The sequence below is a fragment of the Elephantulus edwardii genome, unplaced genomic scaffold (assembly GCF_000299155.1).
Source record: "Elephantulus edwardii isolate Elephantulus edwardi_28Jun2011 unplaced genomic scaffold, EleEdw1.0 scaffold00001, whole genome shotgun sequence".
NCBI lineage: Eukaryota > Metazoa > Chordata > Mammalia > Macroscelidea > Macroscelididae > Elephantulus > Elephantulus edwardii.
This window is the reverse complement of record NW_006399751.1, coordinates 48,850,965-48,867,439: the sequence shown is the minus strand read 5'-3', so window position 1 is coordinate 48,867,439 and position 16,475 is coordinate 48,850,965. Positions and strand designations below refer to the sequence as shown.

Below are 16,475 nucleotides of genomic sequence, written 5' to 3'. Positions count from 1 at the left end.
TGCATACCATCAGGTGAAGTCCATGTGTATAACCTGCGTTTGTGTCTCTTATAAAATGTATTTGCAATGAATAAGTCATTAATTGTTCCTTTTTGCCCTTTCAGTTCTCTATGTGGTTCAAATCCACCAGCTGCTCCAGGGGAGAAAAATGAGCAATCAATTCCTGTGTGATTTATTGCCTCTGAAAATCCACTGGAGGGTCAGCTATGAGTTGGTTCCAATTGTACAGTAACCACCACCACCACCAATATCACGTTAGGGCACTCTGGTGGAATAATCCATAGGGAGTCTCTGTTAACCAGAAGGCTGTTCCTTTTTGTAGTTCAAATCCACCATTGGCTATGTGGGAGAAAGATGGGTGATTTCCTTCCATGCTATTATACAGCCCTGAAATCCTTCTGGATAAGGTTAGCTCTGGGCTGGTTCCAACTTGTGGCAATGAGTTTAAGTAGAATATTGTTGTTGTTGTTGTTGTTGTATACTATCTAGTAAGAACTGATTCATAGCTGACCCTCTGTCCTGTTTTCAGAGGCAGTTAATTGAATGGGAGGAGATTGCCTGTCCTTCTCCCACCGAGCAGCTGGTGGATTTGAACTGTGTGCTTTCAGGATTGCAGTATAGCTTCTTGCCACTAGACTATCAGAGCTCCCTAAGTAGAATGTTAGGGTAATGATTATTTGTATTCCATTTTCTCTGCAGGGAGGGGATGAAGGAATTAGGAAAGATACAGCAGGAACTTGAAAAGATGGGATGATAGTGGGCATAGAGCAATGGTGATTAATTTTATAAAACACAATGTATGGGAATGATCATATGGAACAAAATGTGAATGAAGGAATATGTGAAATAAAATGTATTTTAATTTTGTATGTAAACCAATATAAAATAAAAAAGGAAAGAAAATCTAAACAAAAGTAGCTATTACAGTTCCCTCAACCAGATAAATTGACACAGTGACTGCCTTAACGGGCTTTACTGTGTCATATAGTGTGAAGATGGCACAGGGTAGGACATGGTTCAGATCTGTTGCTCATAGGGTTCCTATGGGTTGTACTTGACTCGATGTCACCCAACCACAATAACAACAAACAACTCCAACTGTTGAGAAATCCCAGATGATTCCAATAAAAACTTGAGTAGTAGGAAGAATGGAGTTGTTACTAATTGAAACTGGAAAGCTGTAGGAAGAGCCATTTGAAGCCTGGATCTGGACGCATTAAGTTTAGATGTCTGTTGTTGTTAATTGCCTTCGAGTTGAGCACGATTCATAGTGACATAGAGGCCTGAAGCCCCTCTACAAGTATTGACATTTATCAAGGTTCATAGAGTTTCCAGAGGTATGTTATTTAGGAAGTGGATGCCGGATATGATTAGATATCCCAGAGAGCTGTTGGAACAGGGTGTTTTTAATTCAGGAGAGAAGCCTGGGCTGGAGATATTCATGTGCGAGTCATTAGCATAGGCAGGCATTTAAAACCATAAGACTGCAAGCTTGTCAGGAGACACCCAGGCTCTTATCTTTCTTTGGCCCAGTGTCTTAGCCAGATCTTGGCACAGAGAGGAGTTTCCTGAATATGTGCTGAATGAGGGACACATGGATAAAAGAATGAATGAGTAGTATTAGTTGAGCTATCATGTTTACAGTAGTAAACTGTTTGGAAAATAAGAAGGAGGTTTCCTAGGAGCTGGAACTAATATGATTGAGAGGAACCTGAGACTCCTCAAAACTGACAAGTCAACCACAGAATCTGGGGTGACTGGAGAGGGCATTTTCCCTCACTTTTAAGTGTTGTCTCTTGGAATTTCATTGACCCCGATGCCTGATTTTTCCACTTCAAAGTTAATATTTGGTAACAGAGACTCTGGTTCCCCATGATGCAACATAAACATTTCTTCTCTATCCTCCTTATCAATAAAACTTGGCTTTTCTCCAGCTAGTGTTTTTTTTTTCTTTTCTTTTTTTAAAATCACTCAGGCCTCACATTTACCACCCGCCTCAAGTTCTGGTGAATTATTGATTATTTATCTCTTCTAGTCCTTTTCTGGGGAGCAGGACTTCCTCCGGTTTGTCTTTGAGGGAGTAGAACAATGGCAGGTAAGGCCCTTCCTCCTCTGGCTGGAAGCAGAGTGAAAAATAATGCCCGGACCCTGGAGTCCCTGGAGCCTCAGTGGGCTGGCAGCAGGCCAAGGGCCTCAGGTATCAGCTGATTGTCACAATAACACTTTTTAAACTTGTCTGTTGCAGCAACATCGGAGGAGAGCAGTGGAAACGCAGAGGGAAACAAAACAGGGTAAGAGGAAGAATTCTCAAAGCCATAGAAGGCTAACAAGGTTGTAGGTCTAAGTAGAGACAGGGTTTGGTCTTTCTGTTTATGCTATTTTTTTTTTGTCCTGAACAAGTATTTTCTGTTGTAAAAATAATAGAAGAATTATGCATGCTAATTATGTGATCATGGCTATGTCAGCTGCAGCACAAGAAGGGTTAAAATTTAAGTGAATTCTACTTAAAACATGATTGAAAGCTACTCATTCTGCATAATTTCACATTCCCCCCTTTTTAATGTGTTCTTGTTTGATCAGATTCCAGAATATTCTACCGCTGTCAGAAAAAATAGTTGCAATACCCATGCATGTTAGTCTATCCATATGTATGCACAGAAAATATTATTATTTTTCCTTCTAATCTGGGTCTTCAGAAAGCTTGTGTGTCCTTTTGGTGCAGCTTGAGGACCCTCTTCTCTTTCCCTTTGTGAAGATAGACCTTCCTGTAGGAAAGGAGTGCGCCAGAGCAGTCCAGTCAAAGAGGAAGCTCCAACAGAAGCCGATAGAAGCTATAGGCAGTTCCTTGTGGAGCGGGTTATGTTGGACCCAGGCAGGAAGCTGAGTTGTTCTGTCCCTAGAGAAAGATTTTATACTTGAAAAAATAGTCAGTGAAAGAGAGGAGTTGTCTCCTCAAGATGGATTGGCGCAGTGTCTGCAACAACGGGTATAAACCCAGCAGAGATTGTACAGATGGCATAGGATGGGGAAGCATGTTGGTCTACTGTACAAAGAATCACTCTGAATCAGAGCTGACTCTCTGAGACCTAACAGCAATGACAGAGACATTTTTCTGGCTCTTGCATTTCCTTTAGGTTTAGTTGAAATGATTCACAGGTTGACAGACTCTCCCTCCACTAACCCCCTTTCCCCAATAGTGCAAATGACTTACATGGCAGTAAGTCTCAGGACATTTGTGGAAAGCTTGAGAGTTCAGAACAACGGGCAGGTAAGGAAGACAAGGGGTCTGACTCCACGTTCTGCGTGTAGTGGGCTGAGCCCGCTCCTTTCCTCTTCATTTTTCCAGGTAGCTGCTCACGCAGGACAGAGAGAGACTGATGGAAGGCAGTGTTGCTGTTATCTGTGAGACTAGATGACTATGAGATTGCAAGGTTTAGGATAGCGGTGAGAGAACAGAGGCATGAAGCTTTTCTTACCCTCATTGTAATCAGGGATCTAAAATTGATTTATGCCACTTGGTTGGACATGAGGTAGAATGGGGGGTGTTCTGGCTGGCAGCCTGTCATAGATAAGAGATAAGGAAGACTTGGCAAAGGATAATTAGAAAGCTTTTAAGGAAAATGGCTCACCTTCCAAGTGCAATGTTTGAAGACTTATGCAGACTGCTGGTAGACATTGTTTGCCCTTTTTGAGAGTTACATCGTGATTTTTTAAATGACTGCAGAGTGTGGTGCACAATTATAGATGCACCAAAGGTTCAATGCGCTCACCTTCTCCAACACTTCACAAAAACACTCATAGCTGGAATGACACCCACCCCCTACTTTATGGCAAGGCGAAGTCAGAGCAGATATGAGCATCTTTCTTTGGAGGCAAAGGCCTTTGGGAGAGCCTGGGCTTGTGCTGCTCTGACTGTGGCTGCTGAGTGCCTAGACCTCAGAGCTGTTTGCCGGGAGGAACCCTTCCCAGGCAGCCTCCTTCACAGGCAGAGGAGCCAAGGATGGATAATCTCCTTCGGTGCATATAAACTGCCTCTGAAAACCTGCTGACAGCTATGAGTTGGTTCCAACTTGATGACACACAACAACAATCACTTATATAGATTATGTTTTTATACAGTCATTCATCTACATTGTATTTTATAGATAATTACTATTGATCTATGCTTATTATACCCCCTTCTCTTCAAGTTCTCATAGAATCTTTCCTATTCCTTTACCTTTCCCCCACTAACCTCTGCTATCCTAGAGATTGTCCCCTTCCCCATTCTCTGCCCTTCATTTCCCCACCTTCCTTTTTTGAACATTTACACATATCTTGTTTAGTTATCCTCCTATTTTCACAGTAGTTGTGGTATTTGTCCTTAGATGACTGAGTTATTTCACTCAGCACAAGACTCTCTAGTCTCGCTCATGTTAAATAGCATTTTACAAAATTGTTGTTCCTTAGTAATGCATAGTATTCCTTTGTGTGGATGTACCACAGTTTCTCAATCCATTAATTTATTGATGGGCATTTGGGTTGGTCCATATTCTTGCTATTGTGAATTATGCTGCTGTGAACATGGGTGTATATATCTCCATTCATACCTCAGTTCTGATTTCCTTGGGATATATTCCTAGCAGTGGAATATTTAGGTCATGTGGGACATCTAGGTTTAGCTTTCTGAGAAAACACCAAACTGCCTTCCATATGGTTCCACTATTTTACAATCTCACTAACAGTGCATAAATATTCCATTCTCTTCACATCCTCTCCAATGTTTACTGTTTGCTTTGCCATTACCAAAAGCAATCTACAGGTTCAACACAGTCCCAGTATAGATGCCAAATTCATTTTTCAACAAGACAGAAAAGGGAATTTCCAGTTTCATTTGGAAAGGAAATACACTCAGAATAAGCAAGGCTCTCATGAAAAACCAAAATGAAGTAGGAGACATCTCACCCCCTGATCTCAAAATCTACACAGCTGTTGTCTTCAAATAGTACAGCACTGGTACAATGACAGACACATAAATCAGTGGAATAGAATTGAGAACTCAGAAATCAAGCCTTCTTCCAACAATCAGCTGATATTTAACAAGGACACAAACCCCATTTAATGGAGAAATGACAGTTTCCTTAACGAATGATCTTGGGAAAACTGGACATTTACCTGCAGAAAACTGAAACTGAATCCACATCTCATACCATACACAAAAACCAACTCAAAGTGAAATCAAAGATCTAGGGGTAAAATCCAAAACTATGAATATCATAAGCAACAAGATTGGATCAAATTTAGAAGCCCGAGCCTTTGACAGAAATAGGATTTCACACATAGCCCAAAATGTACAACCAGTGAGGATAAAGTAGATGAGTGGGACTTTCTAAAAATCACATCCCTCTGTGCATCAAAAACCTTCTCCAATCTGGTGAAAAGAAAGCCTGCAGACTAGGGAAAAACCATTGGCAATGACATTTCTGACAAGGATCTCATAACTATAGTTTACAGGGTCTCCGTAAGAAAAAGATCAATAAGCTAATCACAAAATATGAAGACGCTTCACAAAGGAGAACATTCACACAGACACATGCAGTAATGTTCAAAATTACTAGTAATCAGAGAGATGCAGGTGAAAATGACACAGCAGAGTGACTTCCAAATTTTTGCATATAACACACACAGGAAACTAGTACTCAAGGAAATTGCATGATTTGCAAAAAATTGTGCAACTATGAATTATCTCCAGAAAAATACGGTAATTACTTGTGGCTGCCAAGCACACAGCTGGAAATAGAGTACTTTCTAATAGAATATCCGAGCAGGTGAGAAAGCTGCTTCATGGGGGTCATCAGACTTCTTTCTTTCCTAATCAGAATGAAAACTAAGTCATTGTCCATCTGACAAAAAAACACTCATGTCAAGAGTGAGCAGTGGATTCCATTAGCTGTAGTTTGCAGGGATCTTAAATCACCAGAAATCCTCAAGAAGATTCCAACATTGGGTGACCCCACATATGTCATAGTAGAAGTGGACTCTGTAAGGTTTTCAGCAGCTGATTTTTTTGGAGGTAAATCGCCAGGACTTTCATCCAAGACATATCTAGGTAGACTTGTTAGCAGCTGAGTGCATGAACCTTTTTCCTCTGACCCATGCCTTATTTGTGTATTTACTGTTATACATTAGAAAACCCTCAACCTCTTTTCTAGAGTGATGACTCTTGGCTTAGCCAGAAGCTATTGTCATGTTGCAAATCAAATAGGTTGTCTCTGGTCATATATATACTTTTACTATAAAAATAAGTCATCGGATGATTTAATCAGATATCATGATATAAGCAGAAAGAAAAGAAAAAATCAAAATGTCATGACAAAAGACATGAGTATATTGATGCCTTTGAGCTGTGGTGCTGGAGAAGAGTATTGAGAATACCATGGACTGCTAGGAAAACAAACAGATTTGTCCTGGAAAGGGTTAAATCAGGTGGCTCCTTGGAGGCAAGAATTCTGAGGCTCCATCTAACATACTTTGGACATGTTGTGAGGAGAGACTGGTCCTTGGAGAGGGACATCATGCTTGGGAGGGTGGAGGGACAGCGCAGGAGAGGAAGGCGAGGTGGATTGATTTGGTGAATTGGAATGGGAGTGTCAGAGACGGTGCGATTGGCACAGGACAGAGCGGAGTTTAGGGCTGTTGTACATAGGGTCGCTATGAGTCGCAAGCGACTCGACGGCACATAACAACAACAACAACATGTTGTTATGTGCTGTCAGGTCCCCTGCAACTCCTAGCGACTCTATGTACAACAGCCCTAAACCCTGTCCTATCCTGCGTCAATCTTACCGTCTCTGACTCAGCCCAGTCACTGAATCAATAGGGTCTTCCTCTCCTGTGCTGTCCCTCCACTCTCGCAAGCAGTACATCCTTCTCCAAGGACTGGTCCCTCCTTGCAACATGTCCAAAGTATGTCAGACGAAGCTTCCGAGTAAGGTTTAATTATGTTGGATAGGGTCACTGGAGGTGAGGATGGCAAAGCTTCATCTCACGTACTTTGGGCATATTGTTAGGAGGGGCCATTCCTGAGAAAAGGACATCAAGCTTGGAAAGGTGGAGGATGAGCAAAAGAGAGAAAGACCCTCAATGAGATGGTAATAAAGGCCTCTGGGGTAGTAGAGATGATGAAGACAGTACAGGATAGGACAAGGTTCAGACCTGCTGTTGATTGGGTCACTGTAAATTGTAGTTGACTTGCTGGCACCTAACAACAACAGCCTTTTAAAAGCAGTAGTCAGGAAACAACAATGCTCATGACTATTAATAGGCACAGTGTAAACAGCCATGACCTTGGGTTTACGGATGTAAGATTATTGGGGGATTGGATTAGTTTGTACAGCAGACTGTACTTGGAGAGAAAAGCGTCATAGAGGATTTTAGTTCATAGATTTGCTGATCTTGAACCCTGAGACTGGTTGATCTTCCCATCAAGGCAGGAAAGGTAGGAGATGTAAACATTTAAAGGACGGCCTGGCAGCTTGTTCTCCCTCTGACTCTCCCCCAGCCTGTCCCTCTGCTTCAGTTTCTCTATGTTTCTTCCTGTTTCTATTCTCTCCGTTGTTCTTTTACCTCCCCTTTCCATTAATAAACTTATAAAATGGTGTCTATAATTGCATATACCAATACTCATTTAAAAGAACAGAAAATACATTCCCCTACATATTTTTTAAAAAATTGTTATTGTTGTGTACCATTGAATTGAAACAAACCCATAGTTGACTCTCACGAGTTTTCAGAGGCAGTTAATCGCACAGGAGGAGATTGCCCATCCTTCCCCCATGGAGCACCTGGTGGCCTCGAACTGCATGCATGCCTTTGGGATTATAGCACAGCTTCTTCTTTTTTTTTTACATTATATCATTTAAATATTTATTGGTGCATTTGTAGAATTAAAGTGAACTACATCAATTTTTTTGAAGTATAGTCAAGGAGAAATTATTTCTAAATTTGATAGGCATTTCATTTATATAAAAAATCATATGCTAATTATGGTTTTTCCTAAAAGAAAGTTATTTTCTTTCCTTAGTCAATGTTTCTTAGTCTGATTCTGAGTTTTAGGTTATTTTGTCTAGATAAAATGATATACTTGTGCTCCACGTGTGGTTTTTTTAATCTTCTACTTTTCTACTTTGAACTATTTATTACATATTTCAACAGAAAACTTCATCTTTTTTTAAATTTTTGAAACATTTGATACAGTATCCATGTGTTTTTAATGACTAGTTTGTTGGAAGTAGGATAGCCAGATCTTTTTTCCAAGGTATTGCTCAATTCTGAGTCTATTAATGACTAGAAGTCAGAAAGTTTTGCAGAAGGAAAGTAATAGATTTAGTCAAGAGTAGAGCTTCAGAATACTACTACAGGAGGAGAAGAGGTACTGACTTATTAGAGAATAAGAAAATTATACAGCAGGAGAACGTGCAGGGCTTGGGAGGAGCAAATCCGTGTTTCTCTGACTAACCAAAGCTTACTGTTTTTTCTAGGACTTTTATTCACAGGGAGTGGGGTTTTTCAGGAGTAAAGGAAGGTGTGGTGTTTGTACAGTTTCAGTTGGATGACTGTGATTCTCCTTCCTTCTCTGCACACACATGACTTCAAGACAGACTAGAGTGCAGGGAAGTCTGGGAGGGGGTGACAAGACTCATTATGGGATGTTGGCCTGTGCATATAGTGACAGATCTCTGATTCAAGTCCTACTACCATCTTTGAACTGCCATCTTAGGCCACCATGTGGACAGGTAACTCTTTGCTGCGTGTGTGTGACCCAGTTTCATCTAATATTTCTTGGTTTTGGAAAAACACCTCAGTTCTGAGTTTCTGTGACAATACCTCAGATGTTAAGACAATAACCTTTTAATGTCAAGTCCTTCATGTTTCCCATAAATTTGTTTCTTTTTTAACAATTGCTTAGCTAGGTGTGTGCCAGTAAATATACATACGCCAGAAGACTAGCTGAGTGTGTGTATCAAGTGTGAATATTTTCCTTACTTTCCTAATTCCCTAGAATATGTTTGCAGACTCTTCTGATTTTTCTTATCTTTTTTTTTTTACTTTTGTTTTACCTACCTAATCACCTAGATGAAACATACCTCTGAGTTAATTCTAACTGCCTCCTGATAAGTATTAAACAGTGTTGCTATAAATCAAAATGGTCTCAGTGACAATGGGTTTTATCCATGGTGGACAGTGTTTGGCGGAGCTTTCCGATTAAAACAAGCTTGGAAGCAGGAGTTGCATCCACTTCCGAAATAACTTGCCTCGGGAAACTCTATGAAGATGGAGAAATGATCAGTTATACAAGTGTTCAAGTCTTTGCTTCATAGGGTCACTATGAGTCCTCTATGACTTGATGACACTTAACAACAACAACAACATCTAAAAATGAGGCTCCAGTGGCCTTTATAGACACTAATGTTCAATGTTAAGTTGTGTGACAAGAGCAATTTCTAAAGGAGTGCTAAGAGGGAAAACTTAGAAGAATGTACCAACGGGATAGAGAACAAGGAAGCATTGAACAGTGTGGACTTCAGGGTTAGATGAGTGATTCTCCTTCCTGGGGACCAATTTTCCCAGTTTTCTGTATAATAGTTGTATCTCCTAAAGTTTTCATGAGAATTTCAGCCATCACACTTTTACATAGTGCTTACTCCTTAGAAACTTAATAAATCATTGTGATCATCATTGTCTAAAACCTCATCTTTAAGAAATTTTCAAATGGTCTACTACTCCCATGTTTTAACATCACTTATTTTTCAATGTTTTCCCAGTGAGGTTGGCTCAAGGTAGAGCAGGGTTTAGAGCTGTTGTACACAGGGTCACTATGAGCCACAAGAGACTCGACGGCACATAACAATAACAGTAACAAACAACGTGTGCATTTTTTATAATCAGACTTTTCTTTGTGAAAACAAGGAGTAGGGTGCTGAGTGATCCTGTCATGTAAGATGAAGATGGAAGGTAACACCTGTAATAATGTCAGTAAAGTAGTTTGTGCAAGTTCCTTCTCCTTTCTTGATTGTAATACTGAAACAGGGGTTGTGACTGGGTTTTGTTCACAAATGATGTTACTGAAGAATCCATTTATTTGGCATTAAGAAAAAAGAATAATGGATTGCTGAACTATAACTGCTAGTTGCTCATAGTAGATAAAACTCTCATTTAAGCCCTAGTGATATTTTATATACAGGGATTCAGAAGTAGTTGTCTCTATAGAAAAATAAAAAAAATATATATAAAATAAATTTTATAATAAATATATGAAAGTCCTTTGCCAGTATCCTGAGTACTGGTATTTAGCCACTTGATAAAATGTCTTTAACAATGATAGTGAAGTCTGGGTGGGGGATGATGATATTCTACCTATGTTTGACCCAGCTGTTTCTTTCAACAAGAAATAAATAATAATGCACTTGCCTACTGCTCAGACTTGCCTGTGGAGGGAGGATCCTGACCTTCTAGTCTCCCCATTCCACATAATCTGAGTGTTCAACCAGCCGGTGCAGACAGGCTAGGAAACAAGGTATCTGCCTGGTTTGTTCCTTAATGTGCCCTTGCAGCCAGACTCCAAACTCATCAGAAGCAACAGCCTATAAGTATCTGACCTGAAGACTACAAGAGTTCATAAACCGTTAAGTGCAATATACAGGTGATTAATCACCACTGTAGCTTTGATGGGAGAATTTAAATCTCCCCTAATGTGCTCTTTCCCAAAACTTCTAAAACAGATCATCCATGCTTGGAAGGATGGAGGGACAGCACAAGAGAGGAAGGCTCTGCATGAGATGGATTAACACAGTGACTAGGGTAATAAGGTTAGGTGTGTCAGAGACAGTGAGTTTGGCTCAGGATAGAGCAGGGTTCAGAGCTGTTGTGAATAGGGTTGCTATGAGTCAAAGGCAACTTGACAGCACTTAACAATAATAACAATATCAAGGTCAAGTGGAAAAGACTGAAATTTCAGCAATGGGTATCTCAATTGCATCTTTTGCCTTAAACTACCTAAAATGCCTTTCTTTCTGTGTTTACAATCTGTGGACCACTGCAAGCCTTTAAGCGGTCTTGTTTAGGATCTCATTGACATTCATAGACAAAGGACTGTTTAGAAATGGTGTTTTTTCTAAAAGTGATTCCTGTTTGATCCCAAGGACCATGCCTATCTATTTTCCTGCTGTCTTTTGCACATGTTTTCTGTGTTCACTTTAATTTTGCAAGCTCACTGAAAATCCAGGGCCTCTAGAAACAGAGACAGAACTGTAGGGCCTTCTAAAGCCTTAATGTTCACTTCTGAACTTTGAAAATGCTTAATCTTCCCTTCACCCCACATTCTTCTCCTTGTCTCTTCTCATTCTAGCATCTCAAAGCCAAACCCTTGCCATAGAGTCAGTTTCAACTCAGAGCAACCCTATATTAGAGACAGAAGCATCTTTATCCCATAGTGTGGCTGGTGGGTGAGAATTACAGACTTTTCAATAGCTGCTAAGCTCAGTGCAGCCACTGAGCCACTAAGGCTCTTTGATTCAAATACACATTTGCTAAAATTCTGAAAGAGTGCAGTAACTAAATAAAAGTTCTGTTTCTTGTGCAGAAACATCCTCATTTTAATGAGGGCAATTTATTTATTAGATGGTTTGCTGCATGTTATATTATCTTTACAGCCTGCTGATCCACCTTGATTGGATACTGGGAGAAAATTATTCCTTAATGTAATTTTATGCTTAATTTGTAGATTTGATGCCTATGTTTTTTTATCATTATTTCTGCTAGCTTTTGAAACTCTATTAATACTTTAATTATGAATTTTCTTTAGTTTTACAGCCAAAGGCTATTTGACAGGCGGGCAGATTTTTTAAAATTAAATAAGTAGATATGGTTCACTTCCAGGGGAAAAAAAAATAAGAGAAAGTAAACTGCTTAGAGGGAATGACTGTAATCAGTTTCCCAATTCAAACAAAGATCTGCTCTTAGCACAGAGCTTTGGAGAATTGACTAGACAGTAGCTTCTTGAAATAATGGTGCTTCCCCTTCCTCTTTCACTCTTGTAGCAGGAAAGCTTTCAATCATCAAGTGCATTTGTTGTGGAAAAGAATAAAACAATACAGAAATCTAGAATGCACGTGGATGCTGCCTAGGACTCCTACTATGTTGTTGTTGTATATCATCAAGTCAGAAGCACTAATTATACGGGAGGAAATTGCCCATCTTTCTCCCACAAAGCCAGTGGTGGATTCAAACCACATGTCTTTGAGTTGGCAGTGCAGCTCCTTACCACTAAACCACCAGAGTTCTCTTGTCATGAGTTACGTAGAATTGCTAGCTTATGCTAAGAGTTAACACACTCAGCTCCAAAGGTTAGAGTCCACTCAGAGGTGCCTCAGGAGAAATATTTGGCAATCTACTCCTCCAAAAGCAATTGAAAACCTTGTGGAGCATGGTTCTGCTCTGATACATGTAGTTTTGCTGCCAGTCCAAACTGATGCCACAGCAACGGGCTTTTTTTTTTTTTTTAAATGACCTGACTATATGAACACTAGCCAGGTGTTTAATTTCTTGAAGACTCAGTTTCCATATCTACAAATGTATCAGTGATAATATCCATTTTCCCCTTGTCTTTATAAGGGTTTTATGAGGAAGAAATATACAATGAATGTAAAAGTGCTTTGCAAATTGTAAAGTGCTGTGTGGATAAGGCAGAGAGGGGCCTCATGCTGGCAGCCCAGGGGCCACATGCGGTAGAGGGTTTTAGAGCTCTGGCAGAGTGGTCCGTCAGCAGTAGTGCTGCTAACTCAGAGGCTGCACCTCTCTGTTGGTTATAACCCACCAGCCGCTCCTCTGGAGCAAGGTGAGCAATCTCTTCCCATGTGACTAATAGACTTGGACACATGCTTCAGGGTCAACTATGTGTTAGTTTCAACTCAAGAGCAATGAATTTTTTTGATAGGTTTGTAAATAGAATCAATATCTTAAAGTAGGACACACAATTCTGAATTTCCGTTTTCTCTTGAGAAGCCAGACAAATGTAGCAGCCTATGTGGTACTTCTGTGTGGCAATGGTTGACTGCCACTGCTCTGCGGCTGCCCCATCAGAGGGGCACATGCTTTCCAAGTCCTGAGATCTCCATCCTTCACTGACCACTCTTGCAGTATGGGAATGTCTCTTTTGTGCCTGACTTCTGTGTACATTTGAATTCGTGGGACTGGAGGAAAATATTACACAAGCTCTTTTAATTTTGCATTAAACCCACCGTGGTTGGAGTGTGATGGTTTGGGCTGCAACACCATTTGATTTTTTAGTTTGGGCAATTTGGACAAGTAGCTACTTTCTTAGGCCTCATGTGTGATATGGAAATGTAATAACAACATAACATTTTAGAAAGACATTAGATGAGATAAAGTTCTCAGCTTATTAATAAGATAAGCAATTTATACACGTATGTATTATGTGTATCAGTTATTTATTACAGTAATGCTGCATGTAACAACCAACTGCCACACTACTTGGCAGGCATATAGCAGTGCACATTTCTTTTTGCTTAGCAGTTTATAGGTTGGACGGTGGCTCTGCTAATCTTGCTTGGAATCTGACCATTCTGAGACTTTAGGTGGAACAACTGTGGGAATTTGGGTTTTTTTCATGTATCACGTCTTCCAGCAGGCCAGCTTGGATTTGTTCTTATGAAAAAGCTGGGGAGTAAGAGAGTGGAAACAAAAATGTGCATGTGCTTTTTAAAGCCTCTGCTTATGTTCTATATGCTAATATCCCATTGAGCACAGTTATTATTTGTTGTTGTTGTTTGGTGCCATCGAGTCAATTATGACGAATAGCAACCCTATGAACAAGAGACCTGAAGCCTCTTCTGTCCCATGCCATCACATCATCTCTGACATTGTTGAACCCCACTGTGGTTACTGTGTCAATTTATCTCATTGAGTTCTTCTTCTCTTTAGCTGAACCTCCAACTTTTCAAGAATGATGGCTCTTTCCAAAGCATAGTCTCTCTTAGTAACATGCTCAAAGTATGTGAGAGGAAAGTGCACCATTTTTCTACCAAGGGGCACTCTGGCGATCCTCTTTCTAAGACATATCTGTCTGTTCTTTCAGTAGTCAAGGGTGATTCAGTACTCTGCTCCAACACCATGACTCAAAGGCATCAGTTCTCCTTCTGTCATCCTTGTTCATTGTCCAGCTTTCAGATGCATAGTTGTTGTTGCTGTTTGCCATCGAGTTGTAACCAACTCATAGTTGACACTCTAGTGGGTTTCCAGAGATAATAACGCTTATGGGAAGGGATGGCCCATCCTCCTGTAGAGCAGCTTGTGGAAGAGAACCACTTGCTTTGGGAATTACAGTGCAGCTTCTAGGTACCACTAGGTCAACAGAGACATTTATAATGTTGTTGTTGTGTACCAGGGAGTCAGAACCAATTCATAGCTGACCTACTGGCAGGTTTTCAGAGGCAGTTAATCACATGGGAGGAGATTTCTCATCATTCTCCCATGGAGCAGTTGGTAGATTTGAAGTGTATGCGTTCGGGATTGCAGCATAGCTTCTTACCACTAGGCCACTAGAGCTCTGTGCATCCATAGTAGGTGATTGTAAAGACAATTACCTGAATCAGGCACACCTTAGTCTTCAAACTGACATCATTGCTCCTCAGTAATTTGGAGAGGTTCTTGACAGTATACTTGCCCAATGCAATATATCTCCTGATCTCCTGACTGCTGGTACAAAGGGTGGTGTTTGTGGATCCAACTAAGATAAAATCACTGACAGTTTTCATTCTTCTCCATCTATCATTATATTGCTTCTCAGTCCAATGGTGAAGATTTTTGTCTTAATGTTAAGATGCAATCCAAATGGAAGGCTTTATTAATCTTGTGCAGCAAGCATTTCAAGTCCCCCTCACTTTCAACAACCAAGATTGTGTCACCTGCATAATGCAGGTTGTTGATGAGTCTTCCTCCAATCCCGATGCCATATTCCTCTTCATATAGTGCAGCTGCTCGAATGATCTACTCAGCATACAGATTGAATAGATATGGAGAAAGGATACAACCTTGACATGCACACCTTCCCTGATTTTAAACTATGCAGTGCTCCCTTGTGTTTGGACAACAGATTCTTGGTCTAGGTATAGGTTTCATATGAGGATAATGACGTGTTCTGGGATTCACATTCTTCTCAACATTAGCCATAGTGTGTTATGATCCACACAGTGAAATGCCTTTGCATAGTAGATAAAACACAAATAGAGATTCTTCTGGTATTCTCTGTTTTCAACCAGGATCCATCTGACATCAGCAATGCTATCCCTAAGTGCCACGGCCTCTTCAATTGAATTTCGTCAAGGATTGATACCACCCACAATAAGAAGGCATTACAAAGTTAGACAGAAAAGAGATTCCCAGAAAGGGTAAAAATATGACGTCATTTTTGTTTTTAATCTATCACATTAGGGTAGGTGAAGTTACTGAAGTAAATAATATCTCAACATGTATCCCAAAGCTCAGTATAACAGAGGTTTGTCATTAGTTTAGCTAACTCCTCTTTGTACTGCAAAGCAGGTCTCTTTACATAGTGAGGATCCCAGGCTTCTTCCATCTTGTGGCTCCATCATATCCTCATCATTGTCTATTAGAGGAGTTGACAAACTTTCTTCTTTAAGCAACAAATAGTAGACATTTTACAATTTGGGGTCCATAATAGTCTCTCTTACAAAAGGTAACACTAACTTTGTATTATAAAAGCAGTCATAATATGTCATGCCTGTGTCACTGATACTTATTTACAAAAATAGGTGCCAGGCCAGGTTTGGCCCATTTGCCGTAGTTTGCTGACCTGTGCTGTCGAGCAATAAGCTGGTGGGCATTGGGTGAAGCAATTGAACTACTTGTAGGCCAAGTAACCCTGCCCAGAACAATTGGTTTTCTTGCCTCTAGCACAGTCCAACAGTACAATTTCAGGTGACACCATTCCCAAACTTCTGTTTATTGTTTCTGAAAGTTCAGAGGACAGTGGTTTTTCAGAGCATTGGTGTGGCATATACATCAGGACAGCCGCTGGTGTTCTCAGAGGATGACATTATGTGGGAAGCGGATGGGAAAAAGAACACAGAGTTGGTGGAGAAGCCGTGCTCAACAACTGAGATAGGCTCTAATAACAAGCTGGCAGTCAATCTGGGTACCTCCTGGGAACTAGAGCCCACAATCAGCACCACACAGGAAAACAGCAGGGACCTGGAAATGAGATTCCTGAGAGTCAGGAAGTTGGCAATTGAGTCAAAGCTGCAGATCCAGCTGGTTGAGAACTTTTAGCTCTTAGTACCAAGCAACAAAGCAGTAAGGAAGGATTCAAACCAAGGAAGCTTCCTTCCTTCCTTCTTCTTTCCTTCCTTCCTTCCTTCCTTCCTTCCTTCCTTCCTTCCTTCCTTCCTTCCTTCCTT

The 16,475-nt window shown here is 40.5% G+C and overlaps 1 pseudogene; it reads left to right on the top strand.

Annotated features, from left to right (window-relative positions):
• Nucleotides 1-16,347, top strand: part of LOC102866367 — an 81,639-nt pseudogene extending 65,292 nt beyond the window's left edge.
• The last annotated feature ends 128 nt before the right edge of the window (nt 16,348-16,475 follow it).